We start from the raw sequence: 18,833 nt of genomic DNA, 5'->3' as shown, positions 1-18,833 counted from the left end.
GCATTTACAGAATGAATGGTCGAAACAACCGTCTAACAAATCACAGAAACCTACGGATAATATACAGTCCACTTCTTCACAAGCCCAACAAACGCGCGACTCTACTAGCAGTAACAAACCATCTGCTAGCAATGTACAATACCATCATGCTAATGCAAGCAAAGGGATTTTATTTGGTACGGCGCGGGTTAACATATATTACAATGGTACAAGCTTTTCTGCCAGAGCACTTATAGATTCAGGATCAGAGTGTTCCTTCATTACGGATAGGCTCAGACACAGAATAAACCTGCCAACGCGTAAAATGCATGCTCAAGTTTCGGGCATCAATAATACGGTTTCTGCGCAGGTAGAGCAGGCGTGCATGATCCAACTGCGGTCACCTGTCGACTCACTTATTGCTATGGAGGTTCTTGTTTTGCCACAAGTAACTGGGAACTTGCCAACATTCAAAATTTCGGCGTTGACGCAACAAGCTTTTCCAGATCTTATCTTGGCGGATAAGCGGTTCTTCATCAACGAGCAAGTTGATCTTGTTTTGGTTGGAGGCGTTTACCCACAAATAATATTAAGAGGGTATTAGGAAATATGTGCTTAATACACTTTTAGCCCAAGAAACTGTGTTCGGGTGGATTTCAACTGGTCATGCGGGCACAGTAGAACCATCTAACCATCGGGCATCCTATTTCAATGAAGTTTCATTAGTGAAACAATAAGAAAGCTTTTGGGAACCGGAAGATGTACCAAAAGCAAAAATTCGCACGCAAGATGAGCAACAATGCGAAGAGCTCTTCAAACGTACAACTATGCGGAATGATCAGGGAAGATATATCGTTTCACTTCCTTTCCGATCAGATTTCCCAAATAACATTAATATAGGCCCTTCTTTAGGAAAAGCCTGTTCACAATTTTATTCAAACGAATAACGACTAGCGAAAAGGCCCTAGTTACAACAGGAATATAATAGGGTGGTCATGGAATATGAATCCATGGGCCACATGTCCAAATTACCTGGAATACAGTCAGCTAATGCTATTGACAATTATTACTTGCCTCATCATGCGGTAATCAAAGAGGAAAGTACAACAACAAAGGCTAGGGTCGTTTTTAATGCCTCGTCTGCAACAGCAAATGGCAAAAGCCTTAACGACGTTCTCCTTCCAGGGCCGGTGCTTCAGTCTGATTTAACTATATTGTTATTACGTTGGCGACTTTTTAAATATGTCTTCAACAGCGATATTGAGAAGATGTATCGCCAGATTCTGGTCAATAGTGACCATACCAAATATCAGAGAATAGTTTTTCGTTCTAGTCCGAATGAACCTATCAGTCTTTATGAATTGAAGACTGTGACTTTCGGAGTTAATTGTGCTCCTTACTTAGCAATTAGAACTTTATTACAGCTAGCTGATGACTCAGAACCCGTACACCCTATCGCACCGAATATTTTCAGAAATTATATGTACGTCGATGAAGTCCTTGCTGGGGGTCATTCCCTAGAATCGACAATTAAAGCGCGAGATCAAGTTAATACGGTTTTGAAATCAGCTGGTTTCCATTACGAAAATGGACTTTGAATTTTAGTGAAATTTTAGGCGGGATTCCAAAAGCTCAACTTTTGCATGAAGATTTTCTCGAATTCGAAGATACGAGCAGTGCTAAAGCACTTGGTGTTAGATGGAATGCTCATGCTGATCATTTCTACTTCAAAGTGAAATCTATTGAAACTAATCATATTCTAAGTAAGAGAGAAATACTTTCGGATATTGCCAAGCTTTTCGATCCATTAGGGTGGCTCGCACCAATTATTATAGTTGCTAAAATTTTGATGCAAAACATCTGGTTAGAGGGTACTAATTGGGATGAACCGGTTTCACCAGCCACGCAGGATCAATGGAAAATTTTCGCGCAAAACCACATTGCAATCGAGCAAATGAGGATTCCACGATGGGTACTATTTTCTCCAAAGGTCAAAGTCGAGATTCATGGATTGCGATTAATCGGATAAAGCATATGCTGCCGCTGTATATCTACGTGTGGAAAGGAAAGACGGGATACACGTCAACTTACTTTTAGCGAAAACCAGAGTTGCTCCAGTAAAAACTATTTCTCTGGCGCGTTTGGAGCTTTGTGGGGCTATTCTACTCGCAGAAATTATTGAATCGGTTATCAATAATTTTGATTTAGGTAACTTGAAATTGCATCTTTGGACCGATTCTACGATAGTTCTCGCATGGATACGCAGACCCCCATGCTCATGGTCTACCTTTGTGGTCCATCGCATTACTAAAATCCTAGATAAAGAGGAAATTCAAGTTGGTCTCATGTAGATTACGCAACCAACCCAGCAGACTTAGCTAGTAGGGGTGTATTAGCACACGAGTTGCTTAACAATTCCTTGTGGTGGCAGGGTCCTTATTGGCTTCAAGAAGTTAAAGAAAAATGACCGCCACAAAATACAGACTATACTACTAATAGCAAGGAAAAAAGGGTCAAAGTACATACTACAACCACAGGCAATGTTAGTGATATTCTTGAAAAATTTTCTAGCCTACCCAGAGCTTTGAGGGTGATTTCATATATTTTTAGGTTTTCTCAGAGAACAAATCCAAATCAAAAGCCTCATTTAAACCAACGTCTTGCTCAGTTGCAGCAGGCGAAATTAAATTAACGATTACTCGATTAATAATCATTGCACAGAGGCAACACTTTAGTTCGGAAATCAAAAAACTCGAAACAGGAGAAATAATAGATTCAAAGAGTGAAATACTTTCTATCAATCCATTTATTCACGAAGATAATCTTTTGCGGATAAAAGGGCGTAATGAGGCATCTGACGATTTACCTTTCAACGAACGTTGTCCAATTATTCTCCCGTATAATTGTAGGTTATCTCGTCTGATAGTTCAGTTTATCCATGACATATCACTTCATGGTGAAAAACAACTAACGTTGCGACTTATCAGAACGCAATATTGGATCCCTAAACAATGATTAGGTTTGTCATTCATAATTGTAAGATCTGCACGATCTATCGGAAACGATCGCAAAACCAACTTATGGGTGCATTGCCGAAGGAGCGAACTACCTTTTCGCGAGCGTTTATCAATACAGGGGTTGACTTCACAGGACCATTTGATATCAAAAGTTATCGCGGCCGTGGTTGCCGCATTTCAAAAGGTTACGTTTGTCTATTTGTTTGCTTGATACCAAAGCTATTCATTTAGAAGCCACAAGTGACTTAAGTACCGCATCCTTTTTAGCAGCTTTTGACAGGTTCATTTCTAGACGAGGATGTCCAAAAAATATCTATTCCGACAACGGAACGAATTTTGTCGGAGCCTCAAGGGCTCTTTAAAAAGAACTTAAGGTCTTTATCGCTGATACGCGTGATACAACTTTATCAAAGTATGCACATCAATTACTTCAATGGCATTCCATACCGCCATCTGCGCCGCATATGGACGGCCTCTGGGAAGCGGGCGTTAGAAACTTTAAGGCATACATCAAAAAGATTGCATTAGTGGGGAAATATACATTTGAGGAGTTTAACACGCTTCTATGTCGAATAGAGTCGTGTCTCAATTCGCGACCTTTGAGCCCTGCTTCTAACCAACCTTCTGACTTAGAACCTCTTACCCCGGGTTATTTCTTAGTAGGAGGACATCTATTAGCCCCACCAGAATTAGGTACGAACGAGAATCCTGCTTCGATTGTTAATCGATGGCAGAAACTGAAAACTATACACCATAAATTTTGCCGAAGATGGAAATCCGAGTATTTAGCTGAACTACATAAACTTGCAACCTTAAACTAACATAAAGGTCGGAGATCTTGTCGTCATCAAAGAGGATAATTTGCCACCTAACGAATGGAGAATGGGCAGAGTGATCAATTTATATCCCGGTTCCGATAACCGAGTTCGCGTCGTAGACCTTATTACAGAATATGGTCAGGTTACACGACCGTTAGTGAAGTTGGTACTACTACCAACAGATACCATTGAAAATGAGGAACCTACTTCAAGGGAAACTACATCTAGGAAAAACCCTAATCAGCAAATTAGCTGTTAGGCAAATTTTAACAAAAAAAAAAAAAAAAAAAAAATGCTTTCCTTTTACTTAAAGATACCCCCATCGATATTCATTCGTATTTTCGCTGTTCAAAACATTTTTTTTTCTCATCGCATCTCGTTCATTTTACCCGAAAAATACAAACATTTTTTTATTATAATGATGTAATCCAAATTACCAATGGTATTGGAGTTGCCCATAAGATTCATTTTTTTCCATATAAACTTTTCGCGTTTGCATATCTGATTTATGTAATTTTTGCATTCATTGAAATTTAATCGAACTTCACAAAAATACCGAAAAGTTCAAAAAGAAAAAAATTTTATTTTTTTGGCAACACACTCCAACTCATATCAGCTTTCGGCGCATTATACACTTTTTTTAGCGCACATCCAAAATAAAAACCCATCTGTGAAAAATATTTTCACGTTCCTTCAACATTTTTTTTCTTCAAATTTTTTTTTTCAAAGGCACCGACCCACTTTAATGCTCATTCTGATTTTTCCAATTTATTTGGACAGTTAAATAAACATAACACGCGGCCTATTATTAAAATAACATTAAAATTCAGAAATTATCGCATTTCTGAAATCGGGCCATTGCAGTTGGGTACATTTTCCAGCACCCTGTTTTTCTTGCATACAAATCTCCCACTTACCGGCACTTTGTTTTGATTTTGTTCTTTTGTTCCCGGTCATCATGAAAGTAGTGGTGGGTCATGGGTTTTTTCAATTCGATAAATACACCAAAGGTATCGACAGGTGTGATCATGCAGTGTTCACAACATGCAACTAGTTGTGTGGGCTGAATGCAAGATCCCGGAATCGATATGAAAAGTATGAAAACGTTGTAAAATTTACTACTTTATTCCGTATAAAGGCAAATTTAATGAAAATTAAAGGGGGGAAGGATACTAAATGCTTCAGATTAACAAAAATCGCCCCAAAATATGTCAAGTGTTAATGGTGAAGATTTAATTTCCTTATTTGCAGAATGGTCGCACGAAATTTTTTACTTTTTGGATCGCATATTCAATAAAGAAACATATGTATATGCTCGAGTCTAATAAGCTACAAAATTTTGATTTCTGGGTAAAAATACATACTTGCCACCCAGAATAAACACTTTAGCCACAAGTCGCAGCCGCTATTATTAAAGCCGCTCAAACCACCTCAGTTTCTAATTGAGGTAATCGGTTGAATTATTGCTCGCCAGCATATATACATGACATTTTCCATTATACCATTGTTACCTCAACGGGGAAAATGTCATTACAGCAAAATATGAGCCGCTATTATGCTATGCGCAAACGCATTGAGTTCGGAGGACATACAGCCTCAAGTGCAAATTCTGCGGCCGATATCACCTGATTCGGCTTTGTCCAATCTTTCGGGCCAAAAAACCGGAAGATCGTTTACGAGCGGTGCTCATACACCGCTATTGCACAAATTGCCTGGCAGGCACTCATCGAACAGATAGTTGCTCAAATGAGGGAAGATGCCGTCGATGCGACGACGACCACCCTACTCCTCTCCATATTGATACCTCTGCCAACCCGCGAAGAACAACGCACAAACCATCAAGGTACTCACGCCACGAAGACGATGACGATGACGACATCATTTCGATAGAAGCATTAGTGGTGGAAGCTGAAAATAATGCGCCTGTCGAGTTGGAGGAAGGTGGAATACCTGCAACTAGTGCTTCCCGCAGAGACCCCCAACGAGAAAAGGGAGTCGGATGCACTCCCAACTGCATGAAGCAGCGAGATGACCGACCGACGATTTAGACCGTTGTTGCATCATGAAGGAAGGCAACAAGATGCGCCACGAGCGATTAAGCCGTACCGTCGACAACAAAATGCCCAAACACATCGCCAAAAGCAAAACAAACCCCGGAGGAGAGTGGAACCCTATTCTTTCCAGCCTCTGGTTCGCAATAATTTTCGATCTGGTGTTAAGAAACCTGCTGCGTTAATGAGCATACAGTATACCACCGCGATTACACCGACTGCAGTCGTCAAGGCCGAATCCGGAGGGCGATTAAATTTAGTTCGTGCGCTCATTGATCCAAGCGCCAGTACCTCAATTATCGCGGACGGCCTTTTAAAAGATTTAAACCTATCTACGACGGGGACAAATACGAAAAAAGGTTGCTTTATGAAATTAGGAGGCAACTACGGGCATGCGAGTACGGTAACAACGCATGCTATAGTTCTGCGGAACTTTTTCAAGCGCTCACCGGCTAACGAGGTTGATAGTTCAATCGTCAGAGCATACTCCAACCTAAAGCTTGCCGATGCGCGGTTTCATAGTCCTGCCCCGGTACGCCTAGTACTAGGAGCAGAAATGTTCCCTAAAATATACAGGGGCACAATCCCAGCAGGCACTCTTGGTCCGCTATTAGCCCAAGATACCGTCTTTGGGTTCGTGCTATCTGGGCCTGCTAAAAACATATACGTCGATATTTTTTTCCTTTCATTTTTCAAACATTCAACTTAAGAATTTATATACATACATATATTAAGAGCTGAACTTATACTACATCAAATTTTATACATTTTATACGCTAACGAATTGAATTTCGTATAACCAAGTGCATCTGAAATTTTTAATACACGTCCATACATTTCCTTTCTTTTTGGAATTTCTTTCCAACAGTGTACCATTGGAAAACTCGTAAACTTGGATCTTGGTGGCTGACTGTTGTCCTGCTAGGAAATTGCTTATCGCATGGGGGCCGGCATGTTTATGCCTACGGGCCAAAACATAAATATTTGTGCCAGCCCAAGGAACATAAATGTTTTCGGCAGCAGTTTGCATTCTGTTAATCTTAACTACAATAACACAAGTTTACAAATTCAGGTCAACTTTTGGATCTGAGCAGATAAGAGCGATTCTTAACTATATTTGATATGCTGAATTCGAATCTGCATTCAGTTTTTCAACATTGATTCTAGTTTCCGAGATCTCGCAGGATAGCGCCATTGTGCTGTTATAGCAGCTTTTAAATCGTGGCACTGCTTGATAAGTAAGTAAAAATGGCAGAATGTTCATAAAAGTATGACCATATAACTACGCCGTTCTAAAATAAGTAAATTTATACAGTCCACTAGAATTTAAGATAATATTGTCATACATACATACTTACAAAACAAACAGGATAAGGTACCTAAACCTATCACACATACACACACATACAGTCCACTTGAGGAAAGATAAGTATAAACAACCCTCATACAAAACAGATGGTTTCTTAATATTCAAGCAATGCCCTTGAACAATCAAACAATAGAATCAATAGAACAATAGAAGCAAACAATAGAATAAACTAAGAAGACATTAAAATTAGTCCTTTGTCTAACATTAGATACACAAACGCACTTACAAGTATAGTTACGTTTAGGAACATAGTTTTAAGATTTAGTATATAAGCAAATGTAAAATAGTTTAAGACTCAGAATTAAAATATATTCTAAACCATCAACACCATTATATAAATATAAAAATGCAGAGACAGTGTTGCAAAGTTGATCCAAAGTGTTTTTGTTACGTTTGTGGTGGTTATATGATTAAAAAAAGTGGCAAAATAATAACAAATGCGCTCAAAGATGCGTATCTGCACTACTTTGGTTTCAGAGTAGCAGACAGTCATAAGTCATGGATACCGAAATTTATTTGTAATGCATGCAAAACAAAGCTGTATAAGTGGTCATCGGGAGAACGTGAGTACTTTTCCTTTTCAATGCCAGCGCTCTGGAGAGAACTTAAAAACCATAAAGATGATTGCTACTTTTGTTTGATGAAAGTTACGGGTATAAATGCAAAAAAATTAGCAAAATATAATTATCCTGATGTATCATCAGTATCCAAGCCAGTTCCACGTACTGCTAATGATCCATTGCCAGTTTATCGAAGTATAAGTGCAAACGTCCTGAAAACTTTAACTCCATCACCCCCGAGCAGTGAAAGCGACTTTGTCATGGAAGGGCTACATTTAATTTTGCAAGATGAACTAAGCGATTTGATTCGTGATTTGAATTTGTCCAAACAAAAAGCAGAGTTGCTAGGATCACGGCTGCAGCAATGGAAAAATCTAGACTCTCGAGCAAAAGTTACTGTATACAGAAACAGAAATGAGGCACTTCGACCGTTCTTCAAAAAAGAAGACAACATAAGTTTCTGTAACGATATTAATGGTTTATTTAATGAAATAAATGCACCCTACGATCGAAACGAATGGCGTTTATTCATTGATGGTTCCAAATACAGCCTAAAAGCTGCTCTTCTCCACAACGGGAATAACAAACCATCTATTCCGATTGCTCATGCAGTACAAACGAAAGAATGCTACGAAACAATGCGGAAGATCCTGTGCTTCATCAAATACAATGATCATAAATGGAAAATATGTGGTGATCTAAAGGTATAAACATTAATTCCAATTAAATCGAAAACACTTATTTTTTATATTATTTCAACAGGTTATTGGCATCTTAACTGGGATGCAATCTGGATTCACCAAATTTTGTTGTTTCTTATGCTTGTGGGATAGCCGCGCAACTGAACATCATTATGTGAGGAAAGAATGGCAAAGTCGTACTCAATATGAGCCTGGACAGCAAAACGTCTCCGCTGAACCACTTGTAAATTCACAAGACATTTTCCTGCCACCTCTTCACATTAAACTTGGTCTTATAAAGAACTTCGTCAAAGCATTAAACCGTGAAGGACCGGCTTTTCAGTACTTAGTCAAGTTGTTTCCTAAATTGTCATATGCAAAAATCAAAGAAGGAATATTTGTCGGACCTGATATTAGAAAACTAATGGCTGATAAAGAATTTACAAAATGTTTAACGCCCGATGAAGCAGCCGCGTGGGCATCTTTTCAAAATATCGTTCACCACTTTCTTGGTAATCACAAATCCCCTAATTTTGAGGAAATTATTGGCGATATGTTGGAAAATTATCGCAAGATTGGAGCTCGGATGTCTCTAAAGATGCATTTTCTGCATTCCCATATAAATTTTTTTCCCGAAAACTTGGGTGATACGAGCGACGAACAGGGAGAGCGGTTACACCAAGATCTAGCCAACATTGAAAGACGATACCAAGGATTTTGGGATGAAGGCATGATGAGCGACTATTGTTGGACTCTAATACGCGAAACAGATACTAAACAATACAAAAGGCAAAGTTCCACCAATCTTCATTTCTGATTTGTTTCTTTTAAGTTAATAAAATGAATATTATTTGACAAAAATCTTAAACAATTAATTTATTGACTATATTAAAAACTAGAATCAATCTTAAAAAACGGAATGCAGATTCGGATTCAGCGTCATAAATTGACTTAAAAACCTTTTTTAGTTGCCCAGATCCAAAACCGTGTATACTTGTGTAATCGTTCGATCTTACCGTTTCACGAGTTAGAGGATTTTATGCAAAATAAGGCTCTTTCACTTCTTTTGCGATCATATTCATATATTCATATATACATATACATATACACACCAACACATTACAATACTATATTGTAATTAATTAAATAATTTTGCATATTTAATTAATTAAATAAATAATATTATAACGTGAAAGTAATACCACATTTTTGATTTTTTATTTATTTCGTCAGACGAGCCCACGGTCTCATGCTCCCTCGAACAATGTAGATGGCTGCTTCAACCTCTGTGGGAGTGATGGTAATGGGTGGCATGTCGGGTTTGTGTTTATGTGCCCGTCTGTTTGCATGAGGTCTGACTTTTTCTACAGAAAAATGCACTATAAATTGTCGGCCGCTCGCGCATTTCTTCGAATCAGATAAATTTTTGTAGACGAAGGCTATCGTTTTGTTTAGTTGGATTGGACAAGGATTTAACGCTTGACCACAATGTACCAACACCCGCGAGTCAGCTCCTAAAAGTCTTGTTTGTTTTCGTAGCACCGATAACGATTTTAAGCGAAATAATCGCAAAAAATCGTCAAAATGAAAATGTGACACAGTTTCTTTTAGGTCGTGAGACAGCAATTGAAAGTTTCAAAACTAACGTAAATAAGTAGTATTAAAACTATTAATCCTTTCCTCAAAATTGGGCATTAAAATAACCCTCCTATTACTGGATCTTTCAGTAAAACTCATACAACAACCTTTGCGAGTACCCATTGCTATGCAGGAGAAGGTTGAACTAAAATTAAATGAAGCACTAAAGCTTGACATTATGGAAAAAAATGCAAAAAGACTCAAGCAGGTCGGTCGTTTTTTGCTTTTTGTTGTGGGGTGGGTCCGCGCTAATTAAAACTAAATTGTTATATATATCTAATAAGTAAAACAAAAACGATAACAATGATTTGTGGAGTTTATAAGGACAAAGTTCATCGCGCTGATGGAGCTAAAGTCGCGTGTGCTGATTGCGGCGCCTTCTTTCATGCGTTGTGCGCCAAAATAAACCCATCTGACTTGAACTGCATGAAGTCAAATAACGTCTAGCATCGCTGCGAGGGCTGTAATCCCCTGCGTTGTAAGCACAGCCTGTCGATAAAAGTTCTACAAATATATCGGTCAGAAACAACAATTCAATAACAGCAAGAAGTACAATAACAACAACACTACCAATACACCAAATCAGGTCCAATGTACACAACAAGACCATGAAAAGCATATTTCTGAAAATGGTGCATTCTCCCAAGAGCTTACACTGCAGTTGCTGTATGACAGTGGTCTCCAAAATCCAAACTGTGGGAGTAAAACTAAAATCATCTTATTGGTAGTGGGTTAGTTGTTGATGAAAAATCAATGAGGTAGGACGTATGCACGCATGTTTGTTAACACACAAAAAGTAATTCATAAATATGCCATATAAATACTTGATTGCTTGAGCCTAAGGAAAAATTTAAACAAAATAAATTGTTAACATTAAACCACGAACCCATTCTGCGCGGGAGCGTTTGCAAAATATCTTTTCGCAAATGCGCAAATAAACAATAGCCTCACCCGATATTGCTACTCTGCTTGTTCAGCGACAACTAAAGCCAAATAAACGGTCAGTTATACTTACATAGCATAGCAGGGCACAGCAACGTTGCTCTCACAAACAATATCTGTTCAATGGGACTTGCGTGTACTTGATTATTCTACGCAGTGCATTGCATGGAAGTCTGATTTCCATGTATGCGCTATGAGCTCGACTCTCTCACTGTTGGTGCTGTTAACATTGTTATTGCAAAGAATGGCAAAATGAGCATCACTCAGAGTAGCACATATCAATTGCTTGTGTTTGTGCATATTTTACATACTAACTTTATTTGTGTATGTGGTTACCCTTATTAGCGATAGTATATGTACGCTACGTCAGGTATAATCAGTCCTATGTTTAACATGTTATGTACTGCTTTGTCATGCAATGAAGTGTAAGTATAATTAGACCTTAAAGGTAAAAGAGAATAATAATACGTGTGAAGGGGGAATGTTAAACTGGAGAAAGCAACAACTGCTGCAGTGTGCTGTCGATATTGTTGGAGTGCCAGAGCTTGCCGATGAGAATGTGAGGGAGTGTACACAACGAGTCTTAAAATCAGCTTTAGGCATATCTGTCTCTCCCGAGCATATACAAAAGTGATATGTGAAAATACAAAAGCAAAAACAAGCTGCTAATACCCAAGGTGTAATTCGTGTGAATTTTTCTTCCACTGAAGTGAAGAAAAAAGTAATGCAAACAAAAAGAAAAGCAAAAGGCAAACTAACGGGTGAGCTTTATGGGGATTCGAGAAAGATATATCTAAATGAAGCCCTCACGCCATACAACGCAGCTTTGCTTCTGCTGAGGAAAAAATAAAGTAAGTATATGTGGGTTAGTAATAATAAAATTCTAATGAAGAAGGATGATAATGACAGGGGTGTTATTTTAAGAACGTTTCAGGAATTGTTGCAAATAACCTTATTTAAATAAATTTAGTTGAATACTTTTTATTCTTATATCTTAACAACTATGAATTTTACTGATATTCTTGAAACAAACAACAACGTCATTATTAGTCCCATAAACGATTTGGATAAGTTATCTTCCGCTAAAAACTCCTGTGTTATTGTACACCAAAACATTCGTAGTCAGGCGAAATTTTGATTTAGTGCTTTGCAACCTCAAATTGTTTGAAAGTTATCCAGATATTATTTTTGTTTCTGAAATCTTAACTTTTGCTTATGAAAAGGAGGATTCAATATACGCGATTATAAATTTCTGGTAAATACTAATGAGTATTATTCTGCAGGTGGAGTAGGAGTTTTCGTGCGTAATACGTACGAGTATAAATTTTTTTGCTATAGCTTGACAAGTGCTGACATATTGAAGCTCTCGTTAGAATTTTATGGTATGGTCTTTAGTTTTATATGTGTCCACAGATAACACTCCGTTCCTATGCACACATTTCTGGCAGAATTCTCACTTCTCCTGGAAAGTGGAAAATCGGGTAATCTTATTATTTTGGCTGATTTTAATTTAGATATTTTGCAGGAGAGTACTACAGCTGACAGCTTTCAAACTCTAATGGCTATTAATGGTCTTATATCGTATATGAATGAGTCGACGCGTTACGCCTGTGAAACTTGTCTTGATCATATTTTCTGTCGCTACTTTTGTAGTACTCATAATTTATTTAAATGTCTGAACTTTGACCTGGGTATTACCGATCACACATTGACTACTTTAATTATTAACAAAGTTATTTAGAAACAAGAAAAGATAGCTTCGAGTTATTTAAAAATCAATTTCAGTCTGCTGAAGGAAAAACTCCTGTTTGAGTCTTGGGGAGAAGTTTATAATGATCAAAGGCGTACAGTAACTTTTCAAATATTGTTTCTTTTGTAGTTATTACCGGCCTTAGTGTTGTTGCTTATTAAAAAATTTTATTCGAGCTCTAGGCCACACAAATATATATATCAAAATTTCAGAAAACCGATTTTTGTTTTTGCATATACTCTATATTTTTTTGTCGATATTTTGACCTCAATTTGAAGTCATCTTCAGGACTGGAAATTAAGATAAATATTACAATAAATGCACATAAAAATTAACAGATTACACATATCATTGTTGCTTATCGACTAATTTCAAACATGAAATAAAACAATATAAGAAGAACCTAAGACAAGATGTAAAAAATTCAAGAACCATAACGGGAAACAAAATTTAACAATAACAACCATATATGAACTAATAAACTGTAAGCTACGCTCATATATCTATCACCAACAAGTTAGTTGTTGTTGTACGACGAAAGAACATACAAAGGTGGTAGGACAGAACACGAACGAATGAGACCCAGCATTGCTTGTAGCAATTTTTGATGAGTTGTCTGTAGGCTTGTGCACAGTGGTCCGTGTATCACTCTTAAGGAGTAGGAGCATTTATAATGTGCAACATTTGCAGAATGAAGCGTTTATTATAATGCTTTTCTCTTTCTAATATCGCCGCATTTTCTAAATCTGGAAAGCGTCCCGTGGTCCTACAATATTGTGTTAAAGCCGTTTTGTTGTCATTATGGTGGTCGCGATTTTTTGAATTCGATTTGTGAGAGGAAATCCTTGTCTTTAATTTTAATTTAGTTGTCTCCACATATATGTACATACCTTATTGCATACGTGGGACCCGCCGCCATTGCATTTGATTTTATAAACTACGTCGGATTTCTCGTATTTTTCGATTTTACTTTTTGTGTTGCTATGTATTTGTTGCAGAGTATTGTTAGTAGAATTGTTGGTGGAATGAAATCAAAACTGTGTGAGTAAAACTAAAATCATCTTATTGGTAGTGGTTTAGTTGTTGGTGAAAAATCAATGAGGTAGGACGTATGCAAGCATGTTTGTTAACACACAAAAAGTAATTCGTAAATATGCCATATAAATGCTTTGTTGCTTGAGACTAAGAAAAAATGTAAACAAAATAAATTGTTAACATTAAACCACATAACCATTCTGCGCGTGAGCGTGTGCAAAATGTCTTTGCGCAAATGCTCAAATAAACAATAGCCTCACTTGTTGCTACTCTGCTTGTTCAGCGACAACTAAAGCCGAATAAAGGGTCAGTTATACTTACATAGCATAGCAGGACACAGCAACATTGCTCTCACCATGGCGGAACGATACAAGGTGGCAGCATGGGATCATACCTTTTTTTATTTGATTTGATACATCAACTTCCGGCGCAGTACGATTTTGACATTTGCCCATCGAATTAACAAAAACAAAATACATGGAATTTTTATTTATGTTTGTAGGTATGTCACCATGCTGCCACCTTGTATCGTTCCGTCATGGCTCTCACAAACAATATCTGTTCAGTGGGATTTGCATGTACTTGATTATACTACGCAGTGCATTGCATTGCATTACATGGAAGTCTGTTGAATTTTGATTTCCTTGTATGCGCTATGCGCGCGACTCTCTCACTGTTGGTGCTGTTAACATTGTTATTGCAAAGAGTGGAAAACTGAGCATCACTGTCAGAGTAGCACATATGGCTTGCTTGTGTTTGTGCATATTTTACGTACTAACTTTATTTGTGTATGCAATGCAGTGTAAGTATAATTAGACCTTAAAGATTAAATAATAATATGTGTGAAGTGGCGCCAATAATTATTTCACTAAATGAGGACCACTGCTGTATGACGAAATTTTGAGTTTAAAGAAGTTCAGTGCAGATTTTTTCAACACGGTGAAGGGACTGAAAGAAGATAATGCAAAACTGACCGAAAAAGGAGGTAGGTTTAAGGGAATGTTAAATTGGAGAAAGCAACAACTGCTGCAGTGTGCTGTCGATATTGTTGGAGTGCCAGAGCTTACCGATGAAAAGTGTGTACACAACGAGTCTTAAACTCAGCTTAGGGCATATCTGTCTCTCCCGAGCATATACAAAAGTGATATGTGAAAATACAAAAGCAAAAACAAGATGCTGATACCCAAGGAGTAATTCGTGTGTATTTTTCTTCCACTGAGGTGAAGAAAAAAGTAATGCAAACAAAAAGAAAAGCAAAAGGCAAACTAACGGGTGAGCTTTATGGGGATTCGAGAAAGATATATCTAAATGAAGCCCTCACGCCATACAACGCAGCTTTGCTTCCTGCTGCGGAAAAAATAAAGTAAGTATGTGTGGGTTAGTAATAATAAAATTCTAATGAAGAAGGATGATAATGACAGGGGTGTTATTTTAAGAACGTTTCAGGAATTGTTGCAAATAACCTTATTTAAATAAATTTAGGATCGCGGGTTCGAATCGAGCTCAAGGCCTAACAATAATTTTTTATCATTATTATTGTTATGATAAATTTTTTCTTAATTGAAAAAATTTTTAAATTAGAATAGAAGAAAGAAAAAATTTTAGACAACTGCCAAAGCTCGTTGTATAGATCCATTTCGGGAACTGCTAAATTCCTTCATCGGCAACGTTTAGGCGCCGCTGCTATAACCATTCAGCCATCACAGCGGTTTTTTGTTTGTCTTCATTAATCCTACTTCTATTCTGTTTCGTGCCAATTGATATTCACAACACTGCGACATCTGTTGCAGAATGGCTGTGAAAATTGGACTTGTTTGTTGGCAATGCCGCCATAGTGTCATAATTTATTGACACTTTTTTCCCCGTGCTCTGGGATGTATTAACAATTTTTGTTATTATATCGGCCTACTGATTTTTTTTGGCAGTTGTCTAAAATTTTTTCTTTCTTCTATTCTAATTTAAAAATTTTTTCAATTAAGAAAAAATTTATCATAACAATAATAATGATAAAAAATTATTGTTAGGCCTTGAGCTCGATTCGAACCCGCGATCTTAAAATCAGTAGGCCGATATAATAACAAAAATTGTTAATACATCCCAGAGCACGGGGAAAAAAGTGTCAATAAATTATGACACTATGGCGGCATTGCCAACAAACAAGTCCAATTTTCACAGCCATTCTGCAACAGATGTCGCAGTGTTGTGAATATCAATTGGCACGAAACAGAATAGAAGTAGGATTAATGAAGACAAACAAAAAACCGCTGTGATGGCTGAATGGTTATAGCAGCGGCGCCTAAACGTTGCCGATGAAGGAATTTAGCAGTTCCCGAAATGGATCTATACAACGAGCTTTGGCAGTTGTCTAAAATTTTTTCTTTCTTCTATTCTAATTTAAAAATTTTTTCAATTAAGAAAAAATTTATCATAACAATAATAATGATAAAAAATTATTGTTAGGCCTTGAGCTCGATTCGAACCCGCGATCTTAAAATCAGTAGGCCGATATAATAACAAAAATTGTTAATACATCCCAGAGCACGGGGAAAAAAGTGTCAATAAATTATGACACTATGGCGGCATTGCCAACAAACAAGTCCAATTTTCACAGCCATTCTGCAACAGATGTCGCAGTGTTGTGAATATCAATTGGCACGAAACAGAATAGAAGTAGGATTAATGAAGACAAACAAAAAACCGCTGTGATGGCTGAATGGTTATAGCAGCGGCGCCTAAACGTTGCCGATGAAGGAATTTAGCAGTTCCCGAAATGGATCTATACAACGAGCTTTGGCAGTTGTCTAAAATTTTTTCTTTCTTCTATTCTAATTTAAAAATTTTTTCAATTAAGAAAAAATTTATCATAACAATAATAATGATAAAAAATTATTGTTAGGCCTTGAGCTCGATTCGAACCCGCGATCTTAAAATCAGTAGGCCGATATAATAACAAAAATTGTTAATACATCCCAGAGCACGGGGAAAAAAGTGTCAATAAATTATGACACTATGGCGGCATTGCCAACAAACAAGTCCAATTTTCACAGCCATTCTGCAACAGATGTCGCAGTGTTGTGAATATCAATTGGCACGAAACAGAATAGAAGTAGGATTAATGAAGACAAACAAAAAACCGCTGTGATGGCTGAATGGTTATAGCAGCGGCGCCTAAACGTTGCCGATGAAGGAATTTAGCAGTTCCCGAAATGGATCTATACAACGAGCTTTGGCAGTTGTCTAAAATTTTTTCTTTCTTCTATTCTAATTTAAAAATTTTTTCAATTAAGAAAAAATTTATCATAACAATAATAATGATAAAAAATTATTGTTAGGCCTTGAGCTCGATTCGAACCCGCGATCTTAAAATCAGTAGGCCGATATAATAACAAAAATTGTAAATAAATTTAGTTGAATACTTTTTTTTCTTATATTTTAACAACCATGAATTTTACTGATATTCTTGAAAAAAAAAAAAAAAACAACAACGTCATTATTAGTCCCATAAACGATTTGGATAAGTTATCTTCCGTTAAAAACTCCTGTATTATTGTACAGCAAAACATTCGTAGTCTCAGGCAAAATTTTGATTTACTGCTTTGCAACCTCCAATTGTTTGAAAGCTATCCAGATATTATTTTTGTGTCTGAAATCTTGACTTTTGCTTATGAAAAGGAGGATTTCAATATACGCGATTATAAATTTCTGGCGAATACTAATGAGTATTATTCTGCAGGTGGAGTAGGAGTTTTCGTGCGTAATACGTACGAGTATGAATTTTTTTGCTATAGCTTGACAAGTTCTGACATATTGAAGCTCTCGTAAAAATTTTATGGTAAGGACTTTAGTTTTATATGTGTCCACAGATAACACTACGTTTCTATGCACACATTTCTGGAAGAATTCTCACTTCTCCTGGAAAGTGGAAAATCGGGTAATCTTATTTTTTTTTTTGTTTGTGTTTCGTGGAAGGAGGAAATACTTTATGCACTGACCGGGATATATAAGCCTCACTGCGAGACTCTCCGAGTGTAGGACTCCCTTCTTCCATGAAGGCCTGCCCACTCAAACCTAACCTACCACGGCCCGCGCAAATCTCCGTACCTGGGACCGCGTTTAGCATTACTTCGGGTACGGGTGTGCGCTACGTGAGCTCTATGGCTACTCTCACGCTAATGGGCTAGGCATCCGTCTTCTCGTTTATTGATAAGTATATGCCTCACATATGTGCTGACCGTATCCCATCTGTCTCTTCGACAGGTAATTTTATTGATGACACTGCCCGGGGATAGATCGCCAAGTACGTCTTCTACCCTCCTTCGCTGATCGGAGAAGTGCCTGCGTTCGAAGAAGGTGCGGCTTACATCATCTATTTTCCCACAGTACAGGCAGCTCGGGTTATCTATCAACCTTACCCATTCTGTGTAGGTATTTGCGGAAGTAACCGTGTCCCGTTAGAAACTGAGTCAGGTAAAAGTCTACCTCTCCGTGTGGTCGCTTCAACCATGGATTCAGTTCAGGGATTAGTTCCCTAGTCCATTTTCCTAAGATGCTGTTGCTCCACTGATCTCGCCAGCGTCGGATCGATTCTTCTCGCACCTGCATGGCAACAGCAGCTCTACTTGCTTGCGATCCGTTGTCGTATATTGCTTTTCTTTCCTCAGCGAGAAGATATATCGGTATGGTTCCCGCAACGACCAGGACAGCTTCAGCTGATACCGTGCGATAAGCCGAAGATATTCGCAGTGCCTCTCTGCGTTGGGCCGGGGTGAGGGCGACTCGATTCTTCCGGTATTTCATTGCATTCGCCCAGATTTCTGCAATATATAAGAGTATAGAATCCGAGGCTGATGCAAGCAACTTCCTTGTGCATGGCTTTGGGCCATCTGTGTTTGCCATTAGTCTGCTCAAATGCGCTATTGTGCGCGTAGCTCTTTCGCAGGCCCCTATTATGTAATCCGAGAAGTTGAGTTTGCTGTCTAACCTCACGCCCAGAT

The 18,833-nt window shown here is 37.8% G+C and overlaps 1 long non-coding RNA gene across 1 annotated transcript in view; it reads right to left on the bottom strand.

Annotated features, from left to right (window-relative positions):
* LOC137236945 (uncharacterized) overlaps window positions 1-4,766 on the bottom strand; it is a 56,702-nt gene extending 51,936 nt beyond the window's left edge. The window contains exon 1 of the long non-coding RNA XR_010948721.1: window positions 4,732-4,766. This is a non-coding gene — a long non-coding RNA (uncharacterized lncRNA). The remainder of the gene's footprint in view (window positions 1-4,731) is intronic.
* Window positions 4,767-18,833: the final 14,067 nt, after the last annotated feature.

This window comes from Eurosta solidaginis, chromosome 1 (genome assembly GCF_040869045.1).
Source record: "Eurosta solidaginis isolate ZX-2024a chromosome 1, ASM4086904v1, whole genome shotgun sequence".
NCBI classification, from domain to species: Eukaryota; Metazoa; Arthropoda; class Insecta; order Diptera; family Tephritidae; genus Eurosta; species Eurosta solidaginis.
The sequence above is the reverse complement of the archived record's forward strand: the minus strand, read 5'-3'. Positions and strand labels throughout refer to the sequence as shown.